Source organism: Prionailurus viverrinus, chromosome D1, assembly GCF_022837055.1.
Source record: "Prionailurus viverrinus isolate Anna chromosome D1, UM_Priviv_1.0, whole genome shotgun sequence".
In the NCBI taxonomy this organism is placed as follows: Eukaryota; Metazoa; Chordata; class Mammalia; order Carnivora; family Felidae; genus Prionailurus; species Prionailurus viverrinus.
In genome coordinates this window covers 35,989,883-36,002,166 of record NC_062570.1, presented here as the reverse complement: position 1 = coordinate 36,002,166, position 12,284 = coordinate 35,989,883, and positions in this window count along the sequence as shown.

The following is a 12,284-nucleotide window of genomic DNA, read 5'->3' as shown; positions in this document are numbered from 1 at the left end:
ACTTAAATATTATTTCCGTTTCAAATTAAAATTCTGGTTTGTTTATGATCTATGATGGAGATAATACATGAATCATGGTGCAGAATAGACACCTTCCTTCTATCTCTACACTAAAAGCAATCTTTAGAAATCAGGACATTGAAAAAGTATCAAAAACTCTATCTTACATTGAACGAGAAAGCTTTTATAAGCCATAGCCCCAGACAATAAAAAGAAGTCGATTTGCAGTAAAAGGTGAACATTTTGCCTTGCTATGGAGCATCCAGTGCTGCATATAGGGTCTTTAAAGTGGTGCATGTTCCATAAATATCTACTGAATGAACAAATAAAAGAACAAATCTGTCTGAGATTGAATTTGAAAGTGGACACATGTTGGGGTAGAATTCTGGCCACAGGCAGAGATACACAGTTTTAGGATAAACATCCAGAGGATTAAAAACCCAAACCAAAATATCTACTTAGAACCAGCAGGTTGAGTATTTAGTACAATTGCAAATTATCCAGGGTCATTTCTTTCCATTGGCAGGAAATGGGACTAATATATTCACTCATGTAACTATTCAAGTATTCACTCATAAAGTCCTGTGTGGATAGCTGGAGGAGAAAAAATGATTAAAAATTATCTCTATAGCAAATGTTCTTGATCAGTAGAAGAAACAATTGACCTACACATATTTTTAGGCATAAATGTAGGGCTAAGTACCTCCAATATGGGAGGCAAAATTTTCCATTAGCCCTGAAATGAACCTTACTCCCATCATAGAGGCTTCACAGGAAAGAGAGAACATGAATTTCATATTGACCAGTAAACTAAAGTCCCACTTTTCTTGTGTTCCCCTACAATTAGTGCTAGTATTGGCAGATCCAGGAAAATAAATGACACCCCTTTAGATATAAATAGTCACCAGAATGAAAATAGCATAGATTCTTCACAATTGCATTTAAGGAAAGAGGAGAAATGACTATGACAAATAATAAGAAGAAAAAACTATTCAACTGGAAAAAAAAAGATGGAAGTGTGGATACTACATAGGGATGTTTATAAATCTAAATTATCTAGAAATACAGTGTTGAATAAATGACAACATGTTGTTTACATCAGTAATATCCAAATTATAGGTAATTCAGCCTCATTAAGTGGTTTTATAAAACTTGAAAATGGTTAAAATGAACTTCTGTGTTAGTATGGGACTAGAATAACAAAATACACATAACAATGGCAAATGCACGACTAGCACATAGAAGTTGCTCAATATATTCAATACAGTAATATGAATCTGTATATGTGTGCACTTGTGCATGTGGTGTCTTTAAGATATAAAAGTGGATATTAAAAAGAAGACAATGTAACATCCCTTCTTAGGTAGATTTCATTTTGAAACCAGACCAGAAACTCCATTTCAGTTACGTAGTCCACTAGAAGTGGCAATCATTGGGCTCTGATTTCTCTTTCTGTCTTATATTCACATAAAAATTGATATCCTTTTCCTAACATGGCAGATATTCCTTTGTTAAAATTTAAAAATCCAGGAACTATCTGCTCCACTAATGTGGTTTAAAGGCACAGTTTTTTTCCCCCCTTGGGGGAGTTTCTATATCTTTATATTTCAAGATCTTAGATGCTTCTCTCAAGTTTCTCTATAGCTCTTAAGAATTATTTTTACCTTGTGTATGATCAAAAATTATTCTGTTCAGAAGTCTGAGTTAAAGCCTTTGCAGTTCTCTCAGCTTGCTAGTGATTATTGCTCAATAGCATTCACTTTCCTCCATCTCTTGTTGAATATAGCTTCTATTTTCTCCTCCAAAGAGGTTATAAATTTCTGCAATCCATTTTGCCCTACGTGAATCACATCAAACATGCCCCTGAGAGATTATGGTTCATCTTTTCTGACATCTGGGGGAGCATTCCAAAGCTAAGAAGACAAATACAACACTGAAGCTCTTTGAGTGAGGGGCTTGAAAATGCTATTTGATGATTTTTATATTTCCCCTGCAAAGCACTAAAAGAATAACAATACTCACCCTATATCTATTTCATATAGCCATTGCAGGGATTCATTAGATCATCTATGTAATAGGCTTAGAGCTCTTTAAAGAAAAATCCTCTGTGATCTTATCCCTGCTTTTTATCCCATGACCTTTCTATGACCTTTTACTGAAACTAGGATAGTTAATTATTATTTTTTTTAATTTAAAAAGGCAACAGTGATAAAGAGAGGGTGTCATGCAACTTTTCCTTAAAAGTTCAGTATGAAACAGCAGGCATTTGGCCAGTATTAGTTTTCTCCTCTGTGAGTTTCTCTCCAGTGAATACCTCAAACGTACCCTGCAGCTGTGTGCAAACCTGCAGGTCTCACCTCAATGCGAGGGGTTTTGCACTAATTTGGGACCTTGAAAAAGCTGTGACTCTTCAAGAGTCCTCAATTCCATATAGTACATATATATTTAGTGCTTAGAACACATGCTGCATGGTGAAGTATAGAAGAGATACAGTATAATTTCACATAAAATAAAATCTGCCACAAATTATTGGGGCTACAAGAATACGCATAGAATATAAACAAGACTGTCATTTCAGATTCACAAAATCCATTAACATAGAGTTGCAACAAATAATCTTTGAACACCTAGAACTGTTCTTGGCAGATTGTAGGCAGTGGATAAATACTTGGTGATTACTGTCAGAAGCCAAGGAAGCGAGGTATAGAAAGATCTTGAGGGACACCTGAGTGGCTCAGTTAAGAGTCCAACTTTGGCTCAGGTCATGATCTCGAAATTCATGACTTTGAGCCACACATTAGGCTCTGTGCTGACAGCTCAGAGCCTGGAGCCTGCTTCAGATTCTGTGTCTCCCTCACTCTCTGCCCCTCCCTCACTTGTACTCTTTCTCTCTTTCTCTCAAAAATAAATAAACATTTTTTAAAAAAGATCTCCTCCCACTGACGCAACAAATCTACAACTGCAGATGGAAAAATTACCCATGAAAAAGATGTGAAAACAAGCCGAACAGCATCTCCACAACAAAGGACTAAAAGAATGAAATGGGTAGGAGAGACAGAAACAAGGTCTCACTAAAAACCCAATCCCTCGTGCAGTGGCACACCTTTGGGAGGGATATCACAAATATGAAGCTTCTCTCTGAAGAAAGTGGGTTTGGGCCCCACATCAAGCACCCCATCTCTTAGGCTTTGCACCAGAAAGATGAGCTTTAAAATGCATAGTTCAAACGCCAACAAGGCTTATGTCCAGGACACAGGGCTGTAGGGGATGGAGATTCCTCTCTTAACGGGTTTGCATTCAGACTCATTCACCCTGGGACCCAATGCAAAAGTAGCCAATTGGAAAGACCATATATAAAGTTTCATTTGCTAATTTCTGCTTTAATAAAAATAGTGTTGTCCTGGTAATGGATTTCTTTTTGACCATTATTGGCATGAAATTTTCCCATTTCATTTAATTTGTTCATTTACTGGTATAATGTTTTTTGTAATATTTACTTATCCTTTTAACATTTGTAGAATCTATCTCCTTTTGTAATCTTTGAACTAGCCTAACTCTTTCTATTTTCTATGTTGACAGATAGAACCACAAAATAATGAGTGCTGTTCCCAATAATAAAATGTATATATTGTCATATGCAATCAACTCACTTAGGCTCCTGTAGATCTCAGTGTTTGTTGGAAATTGACAAAACAACCTCTTTTCAAACCATTGTGGTTGGTTCTCTTTTGCCTCTAAGGGAAATGGTAGAGGAAGACTTAGATGGTGCTTTCCTTAATGTTCCTGAGTAGAATAAAGACCACCCTCTTTTCAGAAGACTCTAGGCAGCAAAGACCCACACCCTACTGAAGACACTCAGTATATATAGATCCAGTACAGGACCTGGATCTATGAGAGTTCCATAGTAATGTTTTCCCTTTCCTCTCAGTCTTTCTCCCCACATTTCTTCATGTAACCACCCTATGTCTACCAAGTTTAGCATTTTATTGTTACTGGAGCCCGATTAAAGACTTAGCAGAAAATAATCAAGTTAGTTTGAATTTTCATGTCTTCAAACCTTTCCATTAAAGTCACAATTTTTTTGATACATTTAAATAAATATATGTCTTTATATGGCAGGAAAAAAAAAGTGTCTATATAGTGTTTGACAAGACTCTGTTGATAATAAGTGAGAAAAATCCAGTTCTGAATATTTTAGATAAACATAGAAGTGAAAGAAGTATATTGACAATTAAAACCAGAGTACATCAATCAAAGTTTAAGAAAAAGAGATTTAACTGGGTCTCAGGAAGCTGAATAATGCCAGCACTTTCTATATATTTTGCCTATACTTCTCACTCTGGATCATTTAAAGTTTTTTCTCTTTGCAGACTGGCTCCTCTCTTATAGTAAGAAACATTGTCCTGGAGAAGTTTGTGACTTCACATCTCACAACATCTACTCAGATAGAATTAACCTATAGGCTGTTTAATATCCAAGTTCAAAATTAACAGAAAATGCTCTGATTGGTCATAGGACAATCCCAACTAGGCTATGGAAAGTCATACCAGAAAACAAAGAGGAGCCTCATATTTGGGAGACCATGAGACTGGAATCAAGCTTAGGCAGACAGCATATGAATATATAACACTGGCTTATAACTTCAAGTATAAATAAGTCGACATACACATTATGTGTACTTAATAAAGCATATGAGAAAATTAGGATTGCTTCCCTGGCAATTCCTTTGTCCACGATTCTGTATGCATCAATTGTGGGTACATTTAATCTAGTATCTTTAGTGTCCCCTGAAGGGCCTCATTAGTCAGGTTTCACCCTGTATTTGTTATCATGAGAACTCTTTCTCTATCATATAGTTGAATAAATTTAAGAATATCTCCCAATATCTATGAGGCATAGTTATGTTAAATGTGAGAAATTGATTATACAAAATTGATATGTCAACACCATTGATGAATCTATTACCTAAAATTTACTCCAGCTCTCAGATATATTTTGCTTGGCCTGCACCATATTCATTTTTGGATAGAAAATCATGATTATCTGGCTTCAGTTGAGTTATAGGAATACATGGAAACACAAGGCTGGAGCTGAGTAACTCCCTTTAGAGAAGCATAGGCTGTACCTTCTATTACTATAGCTATTCAGCCAGCATCATTCTCATGTGGTATCACCTGACATTGTCAGACATTTGATATTAAGAATCCTGGCTAATTGGAACAATCCATGTGAAAATGCTTTGCCCTCTTTCTGTTGAATCTGAATCTGAAACCCAGCAATTCTATTCATTGCCCTGATTTTTCTATAAAATTATAAACTCCTTAAACACAGAGGTCATGTTTTTGTAATTTGTGAATCCTCTACCTCATTTTATACCTATGAAAATAAAACTCCTGGAAACAATATTTGGCAAATAAACAATGTTTGGAAGTTTTCCTTTCTGGGCATTGTCCATTTAGATCTAAAGGCTTATGAGCTCAGACTCCACCTAGAAGTGTCTTACCTACCTTCCTTTCCACACGTACTGGAGGGAAGTGGAGACACAGACCAGAATTTACAACAATCATCTGGTGCTGATATTTATGATACTTATAATATTACATGGACTATTTTCCTTCAAAAACTTTAGGAAGACAGAAAAGTAATTAATTTAGAAAACCTAAACCAAAATCTGGGTTTATAATATAAATTCTAATTTTTTTGTTAAGAAGCCATCTTAATTCATTGCTAAATATAGCTACATATATGGCAGCAAGTTTTGAAGAATTGAAAAATAGATGGTAAAATAGATATATTCAATTTAGTTGAAGTATATGTGTATAAGTGTGTGTGTGTGTGTGTGTGTGTGTGTGTGTGTTTTCCCAAGTAACTATTTATACAATTTTAATTCAGGATAGAAATCCTCAACATTTTTACCCATAGAATAATTTTGACAACTTTGATGACTAGTCAGGTGCAAGAAAAGAAACAAATGAATAAACAAATAAAAAATAAATAAAATAAATAAAAGACTTCCCTGACCCTTTTATTTGGCAAAACAATATTGACATTAACATCATTTAAAAAAAATTTTTTTTAATGTTTATTTATTTTTGAGACAGAGAGAACAGAGCATGAACGGGGGAGGAGCAGAGAGAGAGGGAGACACAGAATCGGAAGCAGGCTCCAGGCTCTGGGCCATCAGCTCAGAGCCCCGACGCGGGGCTCCAACTCAGGGACCGTGAGATCGTGACCTGAGCTGAAGTCGAACGCTTAACCGACTGAGCCACCCAGGCGCCCCATTAACATCATTTTTTAAGCAAATACATGTTTATTTTTTTTAAATTTTCTTATCTAATTGTTTTAATGTTTATTTATTTTTGAGGGGCAGAGACAGAGCATGAGCTGGGGAGGGGCAGAAAGAGGAAGGGAGACAGAGAATCCAAAGCAGGCTTCTGGTTCTGAGCTGTCAGCACAGAGCTCAAAGCAGGGCTTGAATCCACGAACTGTGAGGTCATGACCTGAGCCAAAGTCAGATACTTAACCAACTGAACCACCCAGGTGCCCAGACATTGACATCTTAATCTGCGGTGATTGCCAAATTGACAATTATATTTATATAGAGATACATTTATAGAGTCTTATTTGTCCTAATAGCTTGAACCGTGTTGTTGTTTTTCAGATTCTTAAAAGCGTTGTAATCAAATTTTGTAAATTACTTATCCATTTTGACATTCTAATAGATCAGGAGTAGGCAAACTATGGCTGGCCTTCTGTCTCATTTTGTAAACAACATTTTATTGGAATAAGCTATGTGGTTCATTTACATGTTGCTCATGGCTGCTTTCACAGTACAGCCATAGATGGAGTAGTGGTCTCTGACCATCTGGCCCCCAAACCTACAAATTTACTAACTCATGCTTTAGAGTAAAATTCCTCCAACTCTTACACTATGTAAAACTAACAAAACAATAGTTATGACTATGTAAGGTAGTTCAGTTGTAACACTTCAAATTAAAAAAAAATATATGCAGGCACTTTGCTTTTTTGCCTTTGTTTTTTTGTTTTTGTTTTTTGTTTTGTTTTGTTTTGTTTTAAGTTTTTATTTAAAATTTAGTTAATTTCAGGTATAGAATTTAGTGATTCATCACTTACATACAACACCCAGTGTTCATCACAAATTCCCTCCTTAATACCCATCACCCATTTACTCAAACCCTTGTCCATCTCTGCTCCAGCAACCCTCAGGTGTTCTCTGTAGTTGTTTGTTTCATGGTTTGCCTTTCACTACCCCATGCCGTGTTCATCTGTTTGGTTTATTAAATTCCAAAAATGAATGAAATAATAAGGTATTTGTCTTTCTCCGCCTGTCTTATTTTACTTAGCATAATACACTTTAGCTCCATACACATCACTGCAAATGGCAATATCTCATTCTTATTATGGCTGAGTAATGTTCTATTATATATATGCTACATCTTCTTTATCCATTCACCAGTCAGTGGACATTTGGGCTCTTTCCATAATTTGGTTATCATTGATAATGCTGCTATTAATATCAGGGTGCTTGTGTCTCTTTGAATCAGTATTTTTGTGCCCTTTGGGTAACCTACTAATGGAACTGCTGGATTGTAGGGTAGTTCCATTTTTAACTTTTTGAGGAAACTCCATACTGTTTTATGGAGGGCTAACAGACATGAAAAGATGCTCAACATCACTCACCATGAGGGAAATACAAACCAAAACTTCAATGAGATGTCATTTCATGCCCATCAGAATGGCTAAAATTAACACAGGAAACAACAGATGTTGGTGAGGATGTAGAGAAAGTGGAACACTCAAACTTTGGTCAGACACTTTCCTTTTTACACTAGTTTGTGTACTAACATGATTTTATTTTCTTCCCATTTATAACAAATAATATGTTAGCCATTTTTTTCCTTTGCTTGTAGAGCACTTAATATAGAATTGCCTGCTGTTGGTTTCATGTTTTTATATTCAATAAGCATGTTTTTGAGAAATATCATTATAGTAATCTCATGGTTTAGTATGGTTTTGTAATGTTTTTTCCTATAAACATTTTTAACAACAATATATTAATGATCCCAAGTAAATCATGAGAAACCTAGAAATTTCTTTGTCTTCAAATCATATGCCAATACTACTACAAGCAGTATCTGGAACTGGAAATATAACTTTTTTTCTTTAAATTTTTTTAGTGTCTATTTTTAAGAGAGACACAGAGCGAGAAACAGAGCATGAGCAGGGGGAGGGGCAGAGAGAGAGCGAGACATAGAATCTGAAACAGGCTCCAGGCTCTGCACTGTCAGCACAGAGCCTGATGTGGGGCTTGAACTCAAGAACTATGAGATCGTGACCTGAGCTGAAGTCAAAGGCTTAACCAACTGAAACACCCAGGTACCCTTCTTTGCCCTTAATGTTCACAACCACCTACTCAGATGGGTTATGGAATAATTGCCTATAAATCATAGGTGAAGGATTACATAAAGCTAACCATAATTATTGATATTAAATTTCAAAATAACCCTCTCATAGTTTGTTGTCTAATACTTAATGGTATCTTTGCTCAATTTGAAAATACTACCTAAGCATAATGGCATAAGTGAAGTGCCGATTCAGGTGTTTGAAAGAAAACCATATCTAACTTTGATTGTAAAAGTGAAACATAAATATCAACAAAATGGTTAGAATTAAATGCACTGGTGTATTTAATCATTGTTTCTTTGTATTCATGTTGTTATGCATAAAAAACACACAGTAAAAAGTGCTTTGCTAATTTAATTGTGAATCTATGGATGTTTGAGGAAAACAAATTTGGTTTTAATGTTATTTTATTCTTACTTAAGAAACAAAAATAGAGATTTTATCCTTAAAGGACTGAGTGGACAGACATAATTATTTATGTGTTCATTTAATTATAAATGTATATTCTGTTGGAATTATTTAAAACAGCAGCAGTTAACATGGTTGTTCATCTTTTTAAAATATAAATTAAGACCTGTCACTCCCATTCTGCATAGAACCTTCCATTGGCTTCCTGTCACAGTCAGAGGAACTCTGAAATACCTATCATGGTATACAAGCCTCCACCTCAGCTGGCTCTGGCGATCTCTCAACCTCATATCCTCTTCTTCCTGGAGATGAGGTTTATAGCACAAAAGCTCTTTCCTTCCTTAGGGCTGTTGCATTGCTGTTCTCCCTGGTTGACTTAATGTAGTCTGGTCGTTTATACACTTATGTTCCTAACTGGAAGATGGAGTTAAATTGATTTTACCCAGCTTAATCTGAACTGAAAATCTGTAGAAGATAAAGAGGTGAGAAAAGATCCTCATTAGCCTCAGTTGTTAGAGCAACCAAACAGCTGTAGTTTGTAACAGGCCATGTAATTTAATGTGCTAGATTTTGCTCAGCATCAGGAAATAAGGATAGAAGCCTCATACTGTTATTTATTAATTAGAACATTTATGCTGGAATTAAAAATTACCTTCTGTACTTTCTGATAAGATTGAGTTTATATAAATACAGTTTCTGGTAGATACAGATAAGTAGGTAGATAATTGATGGATGGAAGGATGGATGGATGAATGGATACACACATACATACATACATACATACACAAGAGAGAGGGAGATAGAATTGAGGGGGTGGGTAGAGGAAATTTATTATCATGTTGAAAGATAACAATTCATAATCTCAATTAGTTCAATGTGCATGTATTTTAATTTCCTGAAGAGTATAATATATTTTCTTTATTTTTTTAAGTTTATTTATTTATTTTGAAAGAGAGGAAGGGAGAGATAGATATCCAGGGAAGAGAGAGAGGGAGAGAGAGAATCCCAAGCAGTCTCTGCACAATCAGCATGGAGCCTTGAACCCATGAACTGTGATATCATGACCTGAGGCAAAAACAAGAGTTGGATGCTTAACCAACTGAACCACCTAGGTGCCCCTATAATTATTAATTTTTTAATTAACAGATCACTGTTGGTCTTAACCTAGAAAAACACTCTCTAACTTAAAAAAAAAGGTAATATATAGATTTGTACATGTATGTTTCCTATCATAATTACTTCACATATAAGATTGCTATGACTTTTAAAAGAGACGGCAATGTTTATAACATGCTTGGCATGTAATATTGGTGAATATCTACTATTTTTTTACTATTGTTAGTTGAGGCTAGCAAGGCAATCTCTATCAACAAAAGTACTAGTAGTTATTATTTTTAAGAATATAATGTATATGTATGGCTCTAAAGAAAATTAAAATTTAACATTAAATGGTCACCAAAAGAAATGTCTCATTCCCTACAACAATTCCACATTTAAATCCCTTTCAAATGAATACAATTGATGGAAACAATGTCAGTCAAGTTTTAAATAAGTCATGACCTCACATCATCTGAATATAGTTGAAGAACTTTTACTCAGCTTTAGAATCCTTTTCTCAGAGTCTGTTTCTGATATCAACCACTTAGGTCAAGTTCCTAAAAGAAGAAACTTACATGGGGAATCTAGCTCAAGAGACTTAGGCAATGCTCTCAAAGAGAATGGGAGTGGAGGCAAGGAAACAAGATAAGGTAGAGGTATAAGTGAAATGAAATTTATCCTCAGTTAGAGACTAGTTTAGTCTGATATGATGGTGAAGATCATCAAAGATTTCAGCTTTTGGTAGATCTATGGCTCTTCATCATTCTGCCAGTATCCAAGCTAAACATATACATATATATATATATATATATATATATATATGTATTAGCAGACTTAAGCAGAAGGAAAATAAAAATGGCAGTCATTTGATTGCATCTTATAACTTCCACTCAAAAAAGGCTTATATCACTTTTACTCACATAGCATTACCTAAAGCAAGTTATATGGCCAAACTTGATGTCAAATTGGGTGAAGAGTGTGATTCTTCTACAGGAAAGCCCCACCAAGAACAGAAGTTAAATGGGATCCTAATACAAATTCCATAATTCATATTTTTGGCCACAAAAATATTTGACTATCTTCTTACATGCAGAACACAGTCATCCTGTCCAAAAGAGCTAAAGAACCAATAAAGTCACCAGAATTTAATATATGTAAACAAGACCTCCCAATTTTCAAAGGGGAAGAGTTTCCTCCTCCTTTACTTCCTTCTCCTTTTTGTTTGCCCTTGATCCTGGAGGAAATCTTTTCATTCCAATATTTTTTCATGGTCCTGGAAGGTACTTTTTTTCTCGATGTTTCCACTGGCCATACCTCAAGAAAATTTTGAAGAATATTCTTTTCCCTGCTTCCAGAGATCTGAGTGCCAATGGGTCAGATTTTTTGTCAGAGTCTCTTTTAGTCCAATTTATTGGTTCTCTTGAAAGTACAACTTTTTTTTTCCCCCAAACCATGGTGGTCTTTTATCTATTTGATTCCAAGCTACTACATGTACCAATAAGAACACCAATAAATCTATGTGAGATGTTCCCCTTCCCTCTGGGCTTGAATGGAGTTATGCTAAGCCTAAAAACTTCTTTGAGAAACCTACTTACTTAGCCTCTTTCTCCTCAGCCATTCTATGTGACTGAAAGGATTTTATAATTCTAGTAGATTCAGGGGATTTTTGAATTTATTTGTTTTTTAGTTGCAATATATATAATCTTGAAGTCATTCTTGCTTGAGACTGAGTTGTAAATGCTTTGTTTTGTCCAGTGGCTTTTTAGTTTATCTTTTACCACTTGGAATTGAGAAGCATTATTTGATGTACCACTACAAACCTGGCATTTATTGTCTCTCTCTATTTCCTTTTTTTCTGCTGGCCAAGAGGCCAAATCATTTCTGAACATATTATTTTCTAGGAATATTTGTTAATATGTACAATAGTAAGCAAATAATGTTAACTACTTTCTGGTTTCTCATTTCTTCTCTTAAACTTACAAATTAAATAAGAAAAGCACTATCAAATGCTGAGTGCTGTAATCTATTTACAGGCATTGAGCTGATTCTTTTCAGGACTTCAGGCTGTTAGAAAGTTGGACTATTTCCTAGGTCATCACTGACCATATGATGTAGACCTTATAGAATCTCATCTTAAATTATAGTGAGTTTACAATGACATCACCTACATGATGAACCTAAGACACCAACATTTGTACCCACTAACCCTAGAACTATGAAAACCTTACCACAGTGATGGCTTGTAATGATGTTTAGCAAATATTAATTCCGTTAAAAAATGCATGTATATGTGTGGATTAATTGATTGATGATTTAAAGGTCTTTTGTGCCCTATGTGGAATTTTTGTGGTTTT